We start from the raw sequence: 13,490 nt of genomic DNA, 5'->3' as shown, positions 1-13,490 counted from the left end.
GCCCCTTACACGTCCTGGTGGGTGGGATACGTACCACATTCATCCCCTCCCCTCCTCCCTTATCGCTTACATCGCTTTCGATCATTCGTGCAGCTACACGCACCAGCTACACGGTGAAGCAGGCCGAGTGCCACCATCCCATGTTCTGCGTCATTTCCAGCAGGCTTCGGGGAGGGCCTGTGAGTTCTGGGTTTTTTCCCCTCCCTTGAACGGAGCAAAGATAGTAATATCCCAGGACAAACTGAATTCTGATGTCTTAGATTGAATTCAAATGATTCGCTTGCGTGGCTGTGCTGCAATGAGCTCTGGTTTCCGCAGCCTATGCGGCGTGCGGAGGGGAACTGGAATTTTCATTCCAGTAGGTCGTAGAGAGACAGTCCTATCTCAGGTTTCGTTTCGGTATCAGTGCAATCGTTTCTCTGAGCTGAGTAGTGAGCATGCCATTTGCTTCATGCTTTTTTTTGGCGATGTTTGCACCGATAGTAACAGCATTCAAAGCGGATTGACTGTATCGCTTGTGAAAGGTACACCGGACCAGCCATTTTGGCTTGGTCTTCTGGGTGTCTCTCTGGGCTGCCAGTTCACTTCATCCAGCGCTGGCTCGGCACAGTCGTGCTCTGAAGGAACCCATTCTGGACTTAAGTAAATAAATAATTCATTTGGTAATTTCTTGGTTCGTTTCGTGCCGTCGTACCGGGCCCACCACGGTGTCTGAACTACTCTAGGGGGCTTAGGGTTGTGTTACTGTGTGGCTGTGTGTCTAGTGTCCGTTCCTAACTGCGAGCAACAGCAATCGTTGCTCCGGGGAAGGCCGGGGGATGATTTGATAAGGCATTGGAGAAAGATTGGAAAAACGAGAGACGACCAAGATCTTGGTCAAGACACCGGACCGGTGAGGGAGTGGAAATGGTGTAAATTTTGCTAAAATAAGTCGTACCCGTAGAGTTGCGAAGCTTTTGGCCGAACTTTCTGGTGCACCTGGGGTGTATGTGTGGGTGTGTTTTTTTTTACATTTTATTTTTATCTTTCATTACTCACCGCTTCTTATCTTGTTTTTGGAGCTTGTTGTGGATGTAATCGTCGGAGCAGGTACTCTATTTTCGAGCGAGATGAAATTAGTTGAGCCACATGCGCCTTCCTGGAAAAGGGAGATGCTTGCCTTTCTATTTTTATCCGCAAAGTTTGCGCTTCTTCATTTATAACGTCTTGTGGGCGATATATGCAAGCCCACACGGAGAAGCAGCAATCATGTTATTATGTCTTTTGTTTTTGTTTCTTTAAACGCCATGTGTTAAGAGCTGCAGATATCTCTCAATAACCAATCATTGGAGCACGTGGATATTCACACAATGAACGTGTTTATAAGCCACTTGCTTTCAATGTTAGAGAAATTGAAGATATTCTCAACAGTCATTCGAGATGTGCTCCGTCGCCTGTCAAATCCACTTCAAAAACATTTCAACTACTCTATGTTGCAACGAAGCGTTGGATCGCTCAATCTATCTACTGCCGAAAAGCACTGCTTCCTTAAACTATCCCTAAACGAACACACCGACTGTGTGGGTGTTTGCAGCAACACACGTGCCAGATTGGAATAGTAAAAGTTTTTCTCTTAAGCTGTGGCGTTTTTTGACGGCCATTGCTTTTCAACCCATATGCCCTACGTACAATTCTTCTGGAGAACGTACAGCATCCCCCACATACGCGTTGATCGTTGACACTTTGGAACTTCGGGGCAGATTTCTAACGTTCACCATTGGTAAAAATTACCATCGAGCCGACGCACACAGTGCCTGCAGTGACGACGATGTCATACGATGTGGTCCGTGTGGTGTGCAGTTGTCGCTTGATGCCTCGTTGGTGAGTGCCCGTTGGTGATGATATCCTCGGCAGCGAATATCTCCCCCTCTTACCAACCGGGATAACCTTGCGGGGCCGGATGTACTCAGGCTTTGGGACCAGCGTGAAGCGACCCGGTACCGCCGGCCACCGGAAACGCAAATGCTACCCATCCGGTACCGAAAATGGTTGTTTTTTTTCTTTTTTGTTTGGTGCTGCGTTTTTGGAGTTTGGTGCTGCGTTGCCCGGTGTGGTAGCATTCTAAGTGTGTCCTGCTTTTGTATGCTGTGGGTTTTGTTGCTCGCCATTCTTGCACCTTCACTCGAAGGTCCCGCCGGGTTCCTTCGGGCACTTTGGGTGCGATTTGCTGGTTGACAATATTGCCTCTTTGGTTGGTGGAGGGGATTTTCACAGATTTTCAACTTTTCGCCCAACTCAAACGAGCGGAGCGCGATGTTGTCGCCTCGGTACCGTTGGTTCGGAAACGTTTTTTTTTGTTTCTTCAAGTGCTCGAAATTTGTAACGTAAACGCGGTAAGAATTTCCAATGCAAGAGCGATTTTCTTTCCTGGAATAGCGGATTTGGGCGCTTTTTTCTCCCGCTCCTCCGTATCGGTTGAAACCTCGGGCGTGTAGAAACAAGAACCGGGGCTGCTTGTATGTACCGTTGCGCGGAATATGGTTAACGTTAGCGTGAACCTTTCTAGTAGGATCAATTTTGTTTGCGTCCGTTCGTTGGACACTGGAGGAAAAAGCTTTAAAATTATTGCTTTTTCGATATCATCTCAAGACACATTATTTAAGAAAATATTTCCAATTTTTTCTGAGATTTAAGTGCAAAAGTGCGACCAACACTTTTAAAAGTGACCGACCATTTCATCGATTTACGCGTTTGATCATAGGCTTAGGGCTTATAGCACCCAATAGCTCGGCAGAGAAAGAGGTCAGCAAAAAAACAAGAAAAACCAATTGCTTCGGGCCGCTTATAGAAGCGCACGTTTTATCTCGCCCAGCATTCGTTTGCAGCATTTTTGCCATTTCCTGCACCCGTTGGTTGGCGTGCAAAGGGGACAGCGTTTCGTAACGGCTTCTTCTCTTGTGCCTTCGCTTCGCACAACTGGCTGCTGTCTTTCGAACAAAATATATTTATCATTCCGTAGCGCTTTTTGTCCTGCCGCGGTTCCAGCTGTTCCTGGAGGGTTTGGTTGCAGTTTTTCCCCTAACGCTACTGCTGCTGCTGCTGCTGCTACTGCTGCAGTTAGTTGAAGTTCCCTTGTGCCTGGAGTTTAGAGTGGTCCCGTTTTTTGTCTTCTTCTCCGTTCACTTCTTCCGTTTGTTGACGTTGCTCAATTCCCCCGTACGGGCCTGATCCCAGGCGGCGTCCGCAATCCCGCAGGGCAGCTTGGAGACTTAATTTTCCGCACAAATATTAGTATTCGTGAGCGTGTTTGAGCTGCTTCCTCGAAGGCACCTCTCTCGGCACTGGAGCGTCCCTTCTCTGGATGTGTGGAGTGTTTAGAGGAGCAGCGCTTGGTGCTTAGGAAAGGCTTTTTTTCCTTTGCGGTGTATTGCTAGTGCGCGTTTATGATGGCACAAGATGGTTTCGTATGTGTGTGTCTTTGTGCTAATGTGTGGCAATTGTGGTAGAGATTTGTGTTGGGAAAGTGGAGGGATTTATTTCCGAGCTACGGAGATATATACGCCTTGGTGCCGCGCGTGGTGGTCGCATCATAAGCGCATTCTGAAAAATGATCAATAAGGAAATGTCCCCGGGTTACTGGTTTATGATGTGGGAAGTGAAGCGTCATTGAGGCTTTGGTGGCGAGCGTGCGAGGAGTACTGTGGAGTGTAGAATTTGTAACCTGTCGTGTTAGTTTTTCTTTGTAATTGTGCAATACATAACAAGATCCTGCATCTATCCTTTGAATTGATGAGTTTAGCTTCAACTGACCTTAAGATTTGACAGTTTTGATGCATTTAAAAAGACATTTTTTACCAGCTTTACTAAACAAGGTCATCAAATGCTGATACAGTATCGAATTAATGGAACGTTTTAAAAATTGATACCTCTGCAATACTCAAAAAGTTCTATTCATCGTCGCAGGCGTTCACGTTGGCGCTCCGCTCCGAACCTATTTAGCCGGGAGCGCTCGTAAGGCAATCAGTGCAACGTGCGCCACCACGTTTTTTGGCCTAACGTCTTACCGGAGACCGACCACTATTTGGACGCTTTGGACTGCTTGCGTCGGCGGAACTCGTCATCACCGGCATGATGATCATAATCATCATTTAGGGTTGGCAAAACGGAAAGACACTATGATGTGTAGGTGGTTTTAGGTGTTTTTCCTTGGCACCGTCCGTGACTGGCGCTCGGCCTTTGAGCTACCAATCTTTTCCAAAGTGTGCTTGTGTCTGTATCGGTTGAACACACACACACCCAATGGTCCCACGATAGCGTTTGGTTACAATAACCTCTGCTCTGGGTCGTCGTGGTGTAGTGGACGCGCAGCGACCACGATGGAGAACCGCTCGCGTGTGGATGGGATCCCGAAGAATGACCACGTACGCGCCATAAACGGAAATTTATGACCGAAATACATGTCATAATCAGTCCGGTTTCGGGTGGGGTTTGGGTTTTTTTTTGGTGCCAAAGGTGGCAGAACGTTCGGTACGTTGTCTAAAGGTAAAAAGCGTAAATGTTTGCACGAGTTTTGTTGTGTATCGTTGTGGTGAAGAGCTTGGCGCAGGAAGTGATACATATTTGATTGCGAGTGGAAAACCGAAGGTCAAACGGACGGGTATTGGTTTTCCGTTTTCAAAGCGGGGGGTTATGGTGGTGGTGAGTTTTAATGGAGCAAAAAGGGAAAAAGAGGATTTGGTATTTGATTACTGGAACCTGTCAACGTGAAAGAGGTGTCATTTACCGTTTTATGTCGGCTGAGATTACTAATAGGTTTGTGCGGAGCATTTGTAATATAAATGTGGAGTTTTTTATTCGGTTTAGACAAATAACGCTTTATTTAGATTTCAGTTCACAACATGTTATTCGCTTCGCGGTCCGAATTCAACTCCTCGCACTTAACCCGCGCTCCCGATTTTAAAGCTGCGCGTTCTCTCTCTCGCTACTCGTTCCTAGTTCGCTCTCGTTCTCCTGATCTCGCTATCGTTATTTCTCTCTCTCACTACCACTAGCGCTTTTCCTTTCTTACATTCGGCCGTCCTACCCTATCTTCAGCCCCTGAAGTTTTTTCTTCCAATTCATTTTATTCATTTTCCGATTCTGCTTCATCTTCCGAAAATACTTTGTCGTTACTGATGGCAAACGACCATAACTTCATGTTGTCGCAACTTGTTGTTGTTATGTTCGGTCCCTCGCAATTGGCTGCCCTTTTAACCTTGTATCGTCCGTTACGATTAATTTTAATAACTTCATACGGTCCCAAAAATTCGCTAGCAAGCTTTCTTCCGGCTACAAATTGTGTTCTTTTGATGGCTACCAAATCTCCTACCACGTACGCATATTCCGGCTTTCGTGATAAATCATAATGTTTCTTATATACATTTTGCGCATTACAAATGTCATTCTTCGCCTCTTTTCGCATTTCCTGCCGTTCACAATCAAAACGATCATACGCTTCCTCCTCCAGTAACCGCGACAAGTCTTCCACCTCCGACGTCCTCATCTTTGTCCCGAACATCAACTCGAATGGCGACTTTCCAGCTGCTACGTGAATATGAGAGTTAATCGCTCGCTGCACAGAAGGCACCACCTTGAACCACTTTCCAGGATCTTCCGATGACAACTTCGTCAAAACCGATAACATGGTGCGGTTCACTCTCTCCGCTTGACCGTTGCCCCTCGGCACTCCTGTTGTACAAACGACGTGCTGTATACCATGGCGATTAGCGTACTCACCAAATGCGTTGGCTGTGAAAGCTGAGCCCCTGTCGGTTACGATACGAGCCGGATAGCCAAAAATTGTCGACCAGCATTCCAGCTTCCTCAACGTTTCCTCCGCTCCAGTCGTTTTTGTCGGGTACAACCAGACGAACTTGGAAAAACCATCCACTACAGTCAAAACGTATTTGTACTGCTTTCCCGTGGCGTCCATCGGCCCTACATGATCGAGGTGAAGGGTTTGCAGTGGCTGATCTCCCTTGTCAATGGGGTGCAGGAACCCTTCCTTTCGTCCTAACTTCTTATTGTGGATGATACACTTCACACAGCTGTTGAGAATCAGTTTCACTTTTCGCTCTAAATGCGGTATAAAATACCGTTGTTTTATGGCGTGCATGGTTTTGCATAGTCCAAAATGACCCTCACTATGAATGTCCGAAATTATTTGTTTTTCCATATCACGCGGAATCACTAAAAGGTCTTGTCCTTCGACACACTTGTATAAAAGTTCTCCTTTTATTTTGTAATCTTCGTACGGTCTGGTGTTAAGAATTTCAACTATCGCTTTTATTGAATCGTCCCTTTGTTGACTTCTTTTAACACGAGCCGTCACTTCACATGTCACCATCATTGTTAACTGTGGATATCGACTGAGACAATCGACGTGTTTCAATCGGTCTCCGGCACGATGTTCCACCTCAAAACTAAACTCCTCCAAGCAAATAACCCACTGCACCACCTCTCGCGGAACGTCTGCTTTCTTCAATGTTTGTTTGAATGCATTACAGTCGGTCACAAGCTTGAACTTTATCCCCAGGAGATAATGCCTGAATTTTTTCAACGCAAGATAAATAGCCTTTGCTTCCAACACATAGCTGTGATGTTTGGCCTCTGCATCGGTTGCCTTCTTGCTCCAAAAATATACGGGATGCAGCTCTCCATCAAACCATTGCAACATTGTTGCCCCAAACCCTTTGATGGAAGCATCCGTGTGCACTTCTGTTTTAGCATTTCGATCGTATATTTTGAGCACCGGTTCTTTCACTAACGCACTTTTCAAATCATTAAAGGCTTCGATTTCTATACTACCCATTTTAAAATCTACCTCCTTCCGCAGCAAGTCAGTAAGAGGCTTGGCCATAATAGAATACCCTTTTATAAATTTCCTAAAAAATCCTGTCAAACCCAAAAACGCTTGCACCGCTCTTATGTTTTTCGGTATAGGGAAATTTTTCACCGCACTAACTTTTTCTTGTCCAGGCCAAATCGATCCGTTTTCAATATGATGTCCCAAAAACTCAATCGATGTTTGAAGGAAACGACACTTTTTCCACTTTATTTTTAATCCATTTTGGGCTGCTACTTCAAACACTTTCCCCATTTTTTCTAAACACTCCTCAGCCGTACTACCACAAACCACAATATCGTCCATGTAAATATGCAACACATTCTCTCTTAACAAATTTTGAAAAACATAATTCACAAACCTTATGAACACCGCTGGCGAGTTGCATAGTCCAAATGGCACACGATTAAATTCAAATAATCCCGATTTTGTAACGAATGCGGTATACTTGCGGCTAGCTTCTTCTATCGGCACATGAAAAAACCCGTTTTCCAAATCCATAACAGTAAACACCTTTGCACTCTGAAGCTGCTCCAAAACTTCTTCTAACAATGGAACTGGAAACCCATCCTTTAGAACCATTGTATTCAGTTTCCGAAAGTCGATACAAATCCGACTAGTGCCGTCTTTCTTTTTCACTACCACAACGCGACTTGCAAAGTCTGACGTCGATGGACGAACAATTCCCTTCCTCAACCATTCCCCTACATGGTTTTCGACTGCTTCTTCCTCCATTAAAGGCAAGCGACGGGGCGTATGCCGAAAAGGTGACGCGTTTTCTTCCAACACTATCTTCATTTGTATGGGACAATTGTCTTCGTAATTATCCACCACTGAAGCTTCGTATTGACTTTTCAGCGCTTGTACCTTGTCTCGAAACTTACCCGGCACTTCCAGTTCTTGGATTTGTTCACAATCAATCTTATACACAGCACTTTCGTGATCGCTACCCGATTCCTCGTTGTCACTTTTTTTCTTAAAAATCTGCACTCCATCGTTGGTTATAGCGTAACAAACACTTCGAAGAAAATTCATGCCTACCAGCATTGGAACCTTCATCGAATTTGGAGAGACCACCAGCAAACCGATTTCGTATTCAACTTCATCGATGCCAATGTTTGTTACCAATTCGCCTATCGGCTTTTGTATGATTCCACCAAAACCACGCAATTGTTGTATGGATTGTTCCATCCTTTGCTGTACACACCCTAAATCTTGCAATGTGTCTTGACGGACAATCGACACTTCGCTGCCTGTGTCAATAACCGCTTTTATATTTTTTCCCCCCAACTGGACCATTTTTGTCGGTAGCTCAGCTTGGACATGGTTTATCAGGTTTGTACTTGTACCCGGTTGTTGTTTATTCCTTTGCCCACACTGATTCGCACGATGCCCAAACTCGTTGCACTGAAAACACCGTGGTCCACTTCTTTGTTCTGGACAATTCCGTACCATATGTCCCATCACACCACAATTAAGACAACGTGCTTTTGTTGCATTTTTCACAGGAATTGTGTCTTGAACCGGCAAACTTTTGTTCTCTTTCTGCCCCGCGCGCTCGTGCCATGCAGATCTCACCGCACGTGTTTGTTTCTGCGCTGCACGCTCTTGCCAGGCAATTTTTTCTTTCAACTCTCTCACCGTTCGCGCTTCGTACAATGCCGCGCGTTGCGCTTCGCTCTCCGCGATACCATCAACAATGTACTCACACACACTTTCTTCGTCAAGGTCAATCTGTTTGGCAATTCGCTGCATAGAGTAAATGAAATCCAAAGCAGATTCCCCTTTTTTCCGTCGTCGTGATGCAAGTTGACGATGAATGTCCATCGGACGCACTTTTTCTCCGAATTCTGCTACTAGCGCCTTGCGAAGAGCCCCGAACGATGAGACCCCACGCATCGTTAGCAAAAAACTTCTCGCTGTGCCCACCAACTTTTTTCGACACATCACATATTTTTGCTCATCTGACCATCCCGCCATGGTCGCAACATCCTCAAAATCGGTCAGCCACGCAGCAAAATCCACCGAGCCATCTGCACAAAACGCCTCAATTCCCTCTTCCACGTCCCTAAAGGAGTAGGGCTGCTGTACTATGCTCGGCTCCACTTTCGCTGCTGCACTGCTAGCTGCCGCTTCAGATTTTTCATAAACGTCATGATACTGATCCATGGTAGAAACATCCGCGCTGGACATTTCTTCACTTTCCACTAGTGATCTAGCCATCTCTTCTTTGGTTCCCGTTGAGGGCAACCCTTTTTGCTGGCACCTTTTCGCTAGGCCAGTCTTCGTCAATTCTTCACACAGATCAAGAATGCGCTGCTCCAGCTCATCCATTTTTGATCAGTCAACTTTTTTGGCGAAAATCAATCGGTCACAGGAACGAACACTTTCCTTCACTTTGACTGACTTTCACTCCACAGAAATTTGAGTCTTACTCTGATCACCTCAAATCAATTAGTCACGGGATCACTTTTCCCTCACTTCAATTGATTTTCTTAGATCAAGCTACTCAATGTTCTAATCACTCTTGTTCATTCCACAAGCTACACGTAAAATCACTGTTTGCTGGATTTTCATCCCACTTCTGACACCAAATGTGGAGTTTTTTATTCGGTTTAGACAAATAACGCTTTATTTAGATTTCAGTTCACAACATGTTATTCGCTTCGCGGTCCGAATTCAACTCCTCGCACTTAACCCGCGCTCCCGATTTTAAAGCTGCGCGTTCTCTCTCTCGCTACTCGTTCCTAGTTCGCTCTCGTTCTCCTGATCTCGCTATCGTTATTTCTCTCTCTCACTACCACTAGCGCTTTTCCTTTCTTACATAAAAATGACTTTTTTTAGTTTGGAATATGATAAATATTTTCAAATATATTCACTGTTCAGACTAAATTTAAAATAATATAAATGTTTCTAAGACAATGAAATAATACTTAACAAAATCATTAATCTGATGCAATATCTTGAAAGACTTCTTTAAAGGATTAGCAAAACACTTTTAAAATAAAAAAAAGTTGTTTAAAACTTCAACCTGCGCTATCCGCATCAAGGCTGTAGCACAATCTACGATACGAAACATCCTGTCACAGATAATACGCAGCAGCACTGCAGCAGCAGCCCAAAAGCGAAAGGATTGGTGTGCGCAAAAGGACAATGAAGTTTTATTATCGACGCCAATCTCCAGATTAGACGCTCACGCTCCTCGTGCTCGTGTTTGCCGTTTGCGAAGGCCCTATCGTTAGCACTTGGGTTGGTAACACATTTTACGACTGTGTGTGTGTGTGTGTGTGTGTGTGTGCCGACGGTGCTTCGGTGTTCGGAGAGGGAACAATCTTGGCGCAAAGCGTTAACGTGGCGCGTTCCGGTGTCGTTGTTCTATATCTCTTCTCGCTACGTAATGCCTGGCGACAATTGTCGCTTGCCAGGCCGAATTGGCTGCGAAATTGATTCACCGTTTAGGGTGGAATGGTGTTATTTTTTTTGGGAGGGAAATAAAACTCGCACGATTAATTGATTTGTATTGCATGATTGTTTGTCTGAGGTTTGTTTTTTAAGTACATCTTTTTCTAATTTAAACTTTTTCTTCTTTTCATTGCAGGTGAGTGTGTTTTAACTATAAAAATGTTAATACTATTCGTAAGTACAATCTTACTATTAATGATAATATAGTAATTTTCAATTAATTACCGTTTGAATGGAGACGCATGGTCGTCCACATCAAGTGCACGTGCCAATCGGTTTATTTACTGTACGAGAAGCGCGTACGCTTTCAAGCGTAAAACTGCAGGCATTTTTTTCATTTCGATCGATTGTTTTTGCTTACACAAAATGAAGTAATTCAAGAAACATTCCAAACTTTAAAATGGTTGTTTGAACATCTTAACAAAACACAAACAAAAAAGCTATAACTTTGTCCATTCAACTGCTCGTTGTCCATGGAACTGCCCCACATTCTCCAGATGCACTGGACTGAAACAAATGGACAGTGGCTGCGTGGCTTAAATTCCCAAACCACCTCACCAACAGGCACAGACCCTAGAGAGGTCTTGCACACAGTGGCCGGCGAGTTTGCAAAAATGTCAACCAGCGTGCCCCGAAACTTTCGCTATAAAGTCGTTTGATTAAAAAAGTTTAAAACAGTTCCACACTGTGTTTCGGTGCAGACGATCTTAAAACTAGCCTTTCGGGTGGGGAGAGGGTGGTATGTTTGACTGACCAAGGAGGGAATTACAGATTCGTTTCTCGAATTATGTTGAAGCAATGGAAAAAAAAGTAAAGAAACAGCAAATAAAAACCAAACAATTCTGCATTAAATTGTACAGTTTGCTATGAAAGTGTGATTTATATTCGTGTTTTTTGGGTGCTACTTGAAGAAGATTGTATAAGAATACTTCTTGCATTGTTTTTATGTGCTATCATTTAATTTGAAAATCAAAAACTAAGGCATCCGTTTCTAAAGGTCAAGATGATGTAATTAAATACGACCGGATTGTTTGGTATGTAAAGTTGTATGTTAAAGCTTTTGGTTTCTTTCATGCTTTGATCTAATGGCATGTGGTTCTAATGGTTGGAAATAGTTAACCCTTTCAAGATTCAAACAACCTACGCACGCTGGAAAGATGGAATGTTCTTAATTGGAAATATTTCACCGTTCCCAAACACCCTTACATTACACCATGGTTGAGATGGTATGGTGCTCGGTGTAGTTAAAAGTTGTTTGATTGAATAGTCTAATATGGAATCAAGTTAGACTTTAGATATAAAGAGATAAAAAAGTTAAATAAATAGTTTGTTTTAATAAGTAAACGGACGAAAACGATGCAACGGTGTGTTGGTAGGCTTGTCACCTGCAGCACTTCGCACGCGGCAAGGATCTTTTGACGGCTCGTGTTGACGTCTCGTGGAAAGCGAGCATTTTCGCTCTAAACTCTCTCTCCCACGAGTTGTGACGCAAACCAGGGAAAAGCACCACACAAGTGAGAAAGAGAGCGTATATAACAGATATGAACTCTTGCCGCCTGTCCGTACAGAACAGCTGAACTGTCAAAAAGTCTGCGCCTATATTGGTGCTTTCGATACGAGCAAAGCCTGTGAGTGTGCGTGCGTGAGATAGGCTGCAAAAGAAGCTTTCAGCAGCTGCTGGGAACTGCGCAGACACTCTCGCTGGTGCTGAAAGTTTATTCCTCTCCTATTCCGCACAGTGGCGCCACCTGGTGGCGGGTACTGGAACCAACGCGTCTATCCATCGCATCCTTGCAAACGCGAAACCATCCTGCACATGTGCCGCTCTTACATCTGCGAACGATTTTTTGTTCCTTTGAGCAAAAGGTTACGCTCTCTCTCTCTCTCTCCCGTTCGCTCCCATTCCGAGTGCCTTGCGACCGACCAACACCAGTGAACGCGCTTCCAATCGCTTTCGCAACGTCCGCAACGTGGGACCGCGCTTGTGTGTGTGTATGTGTGAGCGTGTAAACGTCAGCGGAAAACTTTCCAAAGCGCACCCCGTGCGTAGAGCTGCAGTCCAAGCGCCAGTCTCTCAGCGACACAGTGTCGGGGCAGTTGTTACTAGCGGAACAGAGGGAAGAAAATCCTCCCAGACCCAGAGTCCAAACCAGAAACCTACACCTACAACCCAGCCCAGTCAACCGAGCTCTAGTGGCAGCAGTGTGTAGTCCGGGATACAAACATATTCCCTTCGTCTGGTGTTGTGCGGGATAAAGTAAAGCTACCAACCCTCTCAAGTCAAGTCAAAAATCAGTTCCCAGCAGGACGGTGTGCTCCGGTGATTCTGTACCCTATTTCAGAAGCTCTCTTGAAGCTTGCAAGTGTTGCGCGAGGCTCTGTGCTGTGTGTTTTTGTGTGCTTTCGGTAGTGATAAATAATTGCAGCCTGTCTGGTGCGTTCCTTATCACAGTCCTAGCTTTTAGAAACGTGTGTTTAATATCCCTTTTTTGTGTAGTTATTGTTGGTGCAAGATAAAGTGCTCCATCTCCCTCTCTCTCTCTCTATCTCTCCGTGTGGTGGTTTATGTTTCGGTGTGTATGGATTAGTTACAACTGTGGAGCGTGTGTGCGCTATCAAGCCAAAAAAGGGCAGTAGTAAGTGTTTCTTCAAACCCGTTGCTGAATTTGGTGGTGTGTGAGTTTGACGTGCTTTTCGCCCCAAAACAGACCCGCAAAAGTTGTCAAAATAAGTCCTTTTATTGGGTTACAACAGGGGCCAAAAACGTGTGAGAAGACATGAACGTGAAGATTTGTGAAGGAAATGTTGAAGAAATCTTGAGAAAAATACATTGGCAGATGTGACGCGGATAAGATAGCTTAGCGCGTGCTGCAGTGGTGTTGTGTTCGCAGGAAGGGAGCTCTCATAGCTAAAAGGATATAACGCGGCTTTAACTGCAGCTTACCACCTACCCCGTCTGCCTGTTTTTGCTCTAACCCCCTGTGCCCCTGTGGATGGCTTTTCTAAATTTTGTCCGCAGATTTTCGGCAAACCCTTATGGGTGATACGACGGGGTGTGGTATGTGCCTGGTTGAGATGATCTCGCCCCGTGTTGTGTGCGTGACCTGTCAAACTCGGAGAATCATTTGCGTATGTGTGAGTGTGTAACGTGTGTGTGCGCGTGTCT

At 44.9% G+C, this 13,490-nt stretch overlaps 1 protein-coding gene across 10 annotated transcripts in view; it reads left to right on the top strand.

The window, feature by feature from the left end:
• LOC1280683 (atypical protein kinase C) overlaps positions 1-13,490 on the top strand; it is a 107,008-nt gene that overhangs the window by 13,851 nt on the left and 79,667 nt on the right. For 7 of the 10 annotated variants that reach the window (XR_009766594.1, XR_009766592.1, XM_061662642.1 and 4 more), the window contains exon 1: positions 11,527-12,758. The exons of the other annotated variants lie outside the window; for them this stretch is intronic. The gene's annotated coding sequence lies outside the window, so the exon portion shown is untranslated. Of the gene's footprint in view, positions 1-11,526; positions 12,759-13,490 lie in introns of those variants that run through there. 10 annotated transcript variants of the gene reach the window in all.

The sequence above is a fragment of the Anopheles gambiae genome, chromosome 3 (assembly GCF_943734735.2).
Source record: "Anopheles gambiae chromosome 3, idAnoGambNW_F1_1, whole genome shotgun sequence".
In the NCBI taxonomy this organism is placed as follows: Eukaryota; Metazoa; Arthropoda; class Insecta; order Diptera; family Culicidae; genus Anopheles; species Anopheles gambiae.
Note: the sequence above shows the minus strand (reverse complement) of the source record. Positions and strands in the feature narration are given on the sequence as shown.